Consider the following 7,941-nt stretch of genomic DNA (forward strand, 5'->3'; position numbering starts at 1 on the left):
GCTGGTATGCCGGGGCGCGATGCCGTGGGCAGACCAGAGGGTGAGGGCCGGAGAGCCGGTAGGAGCCCTGAGTCGCGATGCTCAGGCACCCCCCCCTTTAATGCGCAAGCTGGGTTAGATGTCGAAACTCTACGTCCTTGGGTCCCGGCTCTCGGGCTAGTCTCAGCCATCACTGATATGCCGAGGCGCGATGCCGTGGACAGACCAGAGGATGAGGGCCGGAGAGCTGGTAGGAGCCCTGAGTCGCGATGCTCAGGCACCCCCCCTTTAACGCGCAAGCTTGCGACATCCAGGAAGAAAAAAGGTACCATGAACGGGCACCAGACAACAAGCATGACGGGTCGAAAACATGGCCCTAAGATAAATGTAAGAGGGGTACACGCCACTGGGTCTGACCCGAGCGGCTTGGGGATAATGCAGCCCGAGGGGCGAACCCAGCAGAGTGAGCTAAGAACATGAAATAAAATAGATACACGCCGCAGGGACGGACCCACGCGGCCTGGGAATAATGCAGCCCTGAGGGCGCTCCCAGCTCGAAATGAAACTAGAAAGATGTCACATGATGACGCTGAAGACGAAGGGGTGTTGATGCAGCAGACTCGGTAGGCTGCGGGGGCAGATCCTCATGAGCCCCCAGGCCTTGGGGCCTCGGGAGGCTCCGGAGGCGCTGGTAGCTCCTCGCAGACCGTCTCCATCTCCACCAGGGCTGCGGAACGCCCGACCTCTTGAGCCTCCAGGATGGCCCTCATGACGCGCTGGAATGCAGCAGCCGCGTTCGACGAGCCATAAGGCATGCGAACGTAGCTGTGGGGCGGGCCCTCGTAACGTCCCACTCGCGAAGGCCAGAGGCCCTCCTGAGACGCGGCTTGGTTGAGCCCTGGTATGTCGATGTAGATGCGCAGCCCACCATCCTCGCCTAGATAGGGGGCCACAGCGGGTAAGCGGCGGCTGCCTCTCATGACCCTTGACTCCTGTAGCTCCTGAATGGCCTTGCTGACGAACTCCTGAGGGTTTGGCCCTCCTTGCCTTGCTCCTTCTTGATCGAAGCGTGCTTCGAAGAACGCCTCCACGTGGTGCCCAAGCGCCTCCCTCGTGACCTTGGCGAGGTCGACGCACCTCCAGGGGAGAGCCCCCGAGCCCTGCCTGAGGAGGGCGCCGGGCGCGCTTCCCTATGCGATGGAAGGAGGTTCCCCCTAAGCAGGCGCGGGCCCAGAGGGACCTGCCTCCTGAGGGGCCGGGCCGGTCGGTGTCTTCTTCTTCTTGGGGGCGGCCTCGGGAAGCCTCCTGCTTCCGCGATCCGGGTCTTCCAGTGATGCGGCCTGGAAGGCTCTCTCCAGGGAGCAAACTGTGCCTCTCTCTTCACAGGGCACCGTGATGACTCCGCCACTTCCTGGCATCTTGAGGACGTTGTAGCCGTGGTGAGTTATGGCCATGAACTTGGCCAGCGCTGGGTACCCGAGGATGGCGTTGTACGGCAGGCGAATGTGGGCGACGTCGAAGTCGATGAGCTCGGTGCGGTAGTTGTCGCGTGCCCCGAAGGTGACGGGGAGGAAGACCTGCCCAATCGGGACTGTGGAGCCATCGGTGACTCTGGAGAAAGGCTTGGTGGGCTGAAGCTGACTGTAGGGTACTTGAAGATTGTTGAATGTTTTCACGGACAGGACGTTGAGCCCTGCCCCGCCATCGATGAGGGTCCTGGTGACTAGCACGTTGCTGATGATTGGGGAACAAAGTATCGGGAGGACTCCGGCTGTGGCCGCGCACTTGAGCTGATCCGCTGAGCTGAACGTGATTGCGCACGCCGACCAACTGAGAGGGCGCGTGGCCTCGAGCTTGGGGAGGACTGCATTCACTTCGCGGGCGAACTGCTTGAAGATGCGCAGAGAGGCTGGGGCTTGGGCTTCGCCTAGGATGCAGGCGATCGCGCGTGGTTCCTGGAAGCCCCCAGCCCCTTCGTCCTGATGACCGTCCTCATTTGTCCTTGGCTGCGGCGGTAGCGGAGGGAGGCCTGCGTTACCTTGCGGGCGATCCTCGCGAGGTTGATCCCTCCAGCCTCCCTCGTGAGGCGGGTCCTGCCAGCGATCCTCGCGAGGTTGGTCGCGCCACCCTTGACGTGGGCCGCGGTCTTCCCAGCGTCTTGCGTTCCTTCCTCCTCCTCGTCTGTAGCCCCAGTCGCTGCGGTCGGGACGCCGGCCAGCCCGTCCTTCACGCACGGCCCTGAGCTCTTGGCATTCATTGGTGTTATGGGTGTGGAGGTCGTGGTACACGCAGTACCGACTGCCCTTGGAGGATCGGGTGATCTCTGCCCCGCTTGGTGTCTGGTTCTGCCTCGAGCACGGTAGCCCCCTTGCGCTTCACGTCCTTGACCTTGGGCTTCTTCTCTTCAGGGTCTGCGGCAGGCAATTCGAGGAGGCAGAGACGCCCTTCCTCAGCCCTGGCGCACTTGGCCGCCAGGTTGAACAACTCCAAGGAATTGCACAGATCTTCATGCATTGCGAGCTCCTCCTTCATTTCGACATCGCGCACGCCGTTAGAGAAGGCTGAGATGATGGCCTCCTCGGTCACCTTGGGAATCTTGAGGCGCGCATTGTTGAAGCGCTGGATGTACTTCTGCAGGGTTTCCCCTGGTTGCTGCTTGATGCGGCGCATGTCGCTCACGGCGGGTGGCGATGAAGCGGGTTTCCCCTGGAAGTTGGCGATGAAGCGGGTGCGTATCTCATCCCAGGAGGAGATCGTGCCTGGGGCCAGGTTCAGGAGCCAGGTGCGGGCCCCGTCCTTGAGAGCCATGGGAAACCAGTTCGTCATGACCTTCTCGTCTCCGTTGGCAGCCTCGATGCCCAGCTCGTAGAGCTGGAGGAACTCCGCAGGGTCTGCCGTGCCGTCGTAGCGAGGAGGCAGGTCTGACTTGAACTTGCCGGGCCACGCGACGGTGCGTAGCTCGGTGGTGAAGGCACGGCAGCCCGCTGTGGCCACAGGAGGCCTTGGAGGACGAAGGGCTCGGTCTTGCGGGTCCCAGTGCGCCGCAGCTGGGTGCAGCGCGGGGTCTTGACGTGCTGGAGCAGGAGCGTGGTCGGGACGGGCCGGAGCAGGGAGCGCTCGGGCAGCTTCAAGAGGGTGAGGGACCTCTTGGCAGCTCTGCTCCTGCCGCGCTGGTTCCTGATGGGGCGGGTTCCGCCCAGGGGCCGCACGCCTTGGAGCCAGGGCGCCTTCTTGAGGGGGAGGCGACTGAGGCGCCCCAGGAGCTTCATTGCCCACGCATGGCGGGGCGCGGTGCAGCGAGAAAGATGGCGTGGGGGAGCCCCCAACGGCGCGGACGAGTTCGGCGTCTCGGTCGAGCCATTCTTCGTAGACGTCGTCGACTGGGCGGTAGCGCAGGAGCTCGTTTGCCGCAATGAGCGCAGCTCGAGCCTCCATGGCCGCGCGGGGCACGCGGGATGAAGAACCGGCGGGGGTGAGCGAGGGCGTAGCGGTGCGGCCGTCTCGCCTCATGGACGGGTGCTGGGACGATGCTTGCTGCTCGTTCCCCGCCGGGCCGGTGGCGGCGTTGACGGCAGGCGACAGGGAACGACGAGGGCGCCCGCCGACGGGGCCGTCTGGGCGACGCGGGAAGCAAGGGCGGCTCGGCGCTCGGCGCGAACCCGGCGTGAGTCAGACATGGTCGCAACGGTCGGAGAAGAACAGGGCGACGGAAGAAGAATTCCGGAGCACCCCTACCTGGCGCGCCAAATGTCGGATTTAGGGTTCCGGCAGACCCTTGAGGTTCGAACACTGGGGTGCGCACGGAGATTTGGCCTTCTACCTACCTGTTCCTCACCGAATCGCTAGGATCTAAACTACGAGAAGAACAACACAAGAGACACAGGGTTTATACTGGTTCAGGCCACCATTGTAGTGTAATATCCTACTCCAGTGTGTGGCGTGGTGGATTGCCTCTTGGGCTGATGATGAACAATACAAGGAAGAACAGCCTCGCGAGGGCCTGTTCTTGTGGTGGTGTTGTCCCTTTGGAAGGGTTGATTCTAGATGCCTATCTTATCTCCAGCTTCCTATCCAGATTGGCCCGGGTCGCTCTACCTTTGGGTGGCTAGTCCTTTTTATAGGCGAAGGCCCTGGGCATCTTCCCAAATATTGAGCGGGAAGGGCGCCAACAATTGGCCAATTTGAAGGGAACATCTAGTACACTTATCCTGACTAAAGTTGGTCCTCGCCTGTCAAAGGCTCTGGTGGTGACGCTGACTTGGGCTCCACGGTGACCTCCATCCTGCCGTTGGACTGGTCTTGGTCTTGTTGCATCGAAATGGATGCCTTTGCTTGATGCTCTCGCCTGCGCTTGCTCCCCTTGCACCAAAGAGGGCGCGGGCTGGCGCCCGTCCGGCGCCCTTGGTCGTCATGGCTTGCGTCATGGGCACTTCGCGAGGTACCCCGCCTTGAACTCTCTGCCTCCTCGTGAGCCAGCCTGACGAGGCCGTGCCTGAGGAAGCTCCTTGTCGTCCGCCCCGCGAGGCTTGGCCCCTCCCGAGGGTCTTGAGCTTGTGCTGATGAAGATGGACCGTACTGGGCCCTATTTGAGCCACGCCGCAGGCCGCAGGCAGGCAAGTCTGAGGACCCCCATTCCCAGAACGTCGACAATTGTTTTACGAAACAGTTATCAGTTTGCGTATATCTGTCATAGAACATTCTTACATGTTGATATCATCTCTATACTAGAAAATTACTCTCGCACCTTCTGGCTTATTTTCATAGACGATGTGATGCCATGCATTATGATCTTATGCAAATGAGGGGGTGTTTGTTTATAGGGACATATTAGTGTAGGGACTTAAAAAGGGAACATGTAGGGATTTTTTAGGGACTAGCGACTTTTTAGTTGGGACTAAAAAAAGTCCTAGAACTTATGAATCTAACAAGGGCCTAAATAGAAAAAAAAGTGCTTGCCTTTGATACTCATATTTGTACAGTTTTAGGAGCATAGGAAATCTATGCATGGAAGCTTATTAGTGCCATTCCTAAAATTATCTTTTCGGACAATCCAATGATAACCTACAAAAAAGAAACATGCAGAAACTTCCATATGTGGGTATGAGTTAGATGATAAAGTTCATACAAATTTAGGAGCACAAAACAATATATTTATGAGATTTCTGGGTGGCACCCTATGATATCTTTGTGAGTATTTAAGTCGTAATACAATCATATGATAAACGTACAATCCAAAGATAAAACACACTAAAGAAACATAGATAAAACTTTAGATATGGCGTAATCATGTGTTCTTGGTTCATAGCAAAGGGGATAAATTTTAGATGGAGAGATGAGGTGAGTTTCTGAAGTTCACCATACAATCCAAGCATCACAAAAGGTGACATTACAAATCCAGGAGACGAAGAATTATCCTGTTAATTTCCTTTTAAAGGAAGGGAGTAGCTTGTGGAGGACGCCCCTCACATCTAGCTCGGTGAGATTAGTTTTCTTTAAAATACATTTCCTTGCGCTGGAGCGGTTGAATGACAGGTACTTGTGGTAGATGAACTAAGCGTCATGGATTTGAGCATGTTCAAAGTCATCGTGATCTGGTGAAAACCGCAACCACCGTAGGCGAGGACGGGTGGAGGATAAGCGGTCACATGGGTAAGGTAGTACATTAAAATAGAGAGCGTTTGGGTTATTAGGCTAGGGACGTGTGCTATTTTTTTTTCTCCCGTTGCAATGCACGGGCATATATATATATATATATATTTATATATATATATATATATATATATATATATATAAAAGTTTCCAACAACATACAATGGTTTCCTCTATCTAAGTTAGAAGAAAAAGAAGAAAAAGAAGAAGAAAATAAAGAAAAAGAAGAAGAAGAAGAAGAATTTATCTTCTCTATCTTTTTCTCCTCTCCTCTTCTTTATCTTCTTTTTCTTCTAACTTAGATAGGTAAAAATGCCATTTTTTAGCTAAGTTTGGTAAAAAATGCTAAGTATGTAGGTCATTTTAGAGCTAAGCTAGCTAAATAGGTCATTTTGGAGGTATCCTAGATAGTTATGCCATTTTTAAGCTAACTAAGCATATTTATTGATTTTGGAGGACAAAATGGTAAGTGTACTTCGAGCACCGCCGCCGCGCTCCTAACCTAGCCGCCGCCGCCGCCGCCGCTCCTCTTTGGCCACCGCTGCCGCTGCCGCCCGTCCACCCCCTTCGTCTACGTCCAGCACCAGCCCGTCGCCAGCGTCGCCGTCGTCTACCCCGACCGCTTCATCTACTCCGGCAACCGCGGGCGACATTGGCCCCCCGCTGATTGGCGCAGCAACCGTCGTTGAGTCCTTCTCTGCTGGTCTTTCCGACTTTTTCGACATGGCGTACAACTCGTGCAGGTCCAGACTACGCATGCCCGGTGATGGCAACACCACCGCGTGCCTTCGTCCACGACTTGTCCCCGGGCCTGGCAAGCCTGGTGCGGTGCTTCTTCAACTTCGTCTTCATCCGTCTACGCATGCCCAGTGCTTGCAACATCAACGAGTGCCTTCGTCTACGATGGGTCCCCTGGGTTGGCAACCCCGGCGCGACGCGTCGTCAACATCATCTACTTCTTGGCGCACCACTACTTCGACAACACTGCGCCCATGACTAACTCGGTGCCTCCTTGCGCCCGCAGCTCCACGGTGACTTCCTCGACACCGGCTACCCCGACTCGACATCGACCACGACATTCTTCGCACGGCTCCACCCCCCATGCTCTCGGCTACATCGACGAACGGCATAAAGGGCTACCGCCTGCTTGAGCAACCTCGTCAGTTTTCACTCCAGCCACGACTCCGCGATGCATCGACCATTACGACTATGTGTGTGTTTGTGTGTGTGTGTGGCGGGGGGGGGGGTCTGTCAGCTTGCCTTCGGATTCTTCTCCAGTCTCACCGTCTGCATCGCTACCGTTGTGACTGCGGGGGGATGTTGAGTACCGTGATTATTAGGAAAGACGAGATAGACTATGATTTGTTCTGGCTTGTCTTGTACTCCAAGTAGATCATTGTACTCCTATATATATAGCCACAAGGCTCAAGCAATACAACAACTATTCCACCAATCATCTCTCTCCCTTCTAACAGGTTTCATTCAGGATTATGATCTTTATATGGTGCCTGTGACGGGGCTGATTCTAACTAGAGATAATTTAGCCAAGCGCAACTGGCAAGGTAGCAAATGGTGTTTTTTTGTGATCAACATGAAACAATACAACAACTTTTGTAGTAGTAATTGGAGATTAGTTCACGTATCTGATTTGATTAAAATCCATCTTTTGTAGTAGTGTTTGATTTCCATCCTTTCTAGTCTATAGAGTCAACTCAAATTAGCATTCTGAGTAAAAAGATATGCACTTCGTCCATACAGGAAAGAGCAACTTGTTTAGGTTGCCTACAAACTAATGCAAGATGTACGAGCAAGTGGGCATTTACTAGATGGGAAGACTTGGCTAGAAGTGGTACTTCCTCCGATCCATATTAGTTGCCGTTGAAACGGATGTATTTTAGTGCTAGATACATTCATTCGAGCAACAAATAATTTGAATCGGAGGGAGTATTATATTTTTCCTATTCCTGCATTTTGAGAATCGTGTGAATCAAAGAAGGCCATGAGAGTTAAGACTTGGTCATACGCCAAAAATAAAATCTTGTCGATCTGGCCAACGAATCAAGCAAGCCAGGTCTTCGCTCGGAAGTTGCACTGCATTGGTTGACAAATGGAGTACACCTACTAGTACAAGTTGTGTACTTGGTTGTCGTTAAGTCTCCATCAACTGGTTGAGATTGATCTAAGTCTTCTCTTACTTAATGCTCATTACTATCTTGAGTAGAGAATTAATTGCACAGCAGTGATACACTCAAGGTGGTCTGCCACACGCCATGACCTTACACATCACACTGAGACAGCCAACCTCCGTCCAGA

The sequence above is a fragment of the Triticum dicoccoides genome, chromosome 2B, assembly GCF_002162155.2.
Source record: "Triticum dicoccoides isolate Atlit2015 ecotype Zavitan chromosome 2B, WEW_v2.0, whole genome shotgun sequence".
Lineage (NCBI taxonomy): Eukaryota > Viridiplantae > Streptophyta > Magnoliopsida > Poales > Poaceae > Triticum > Triticum dicoccoides.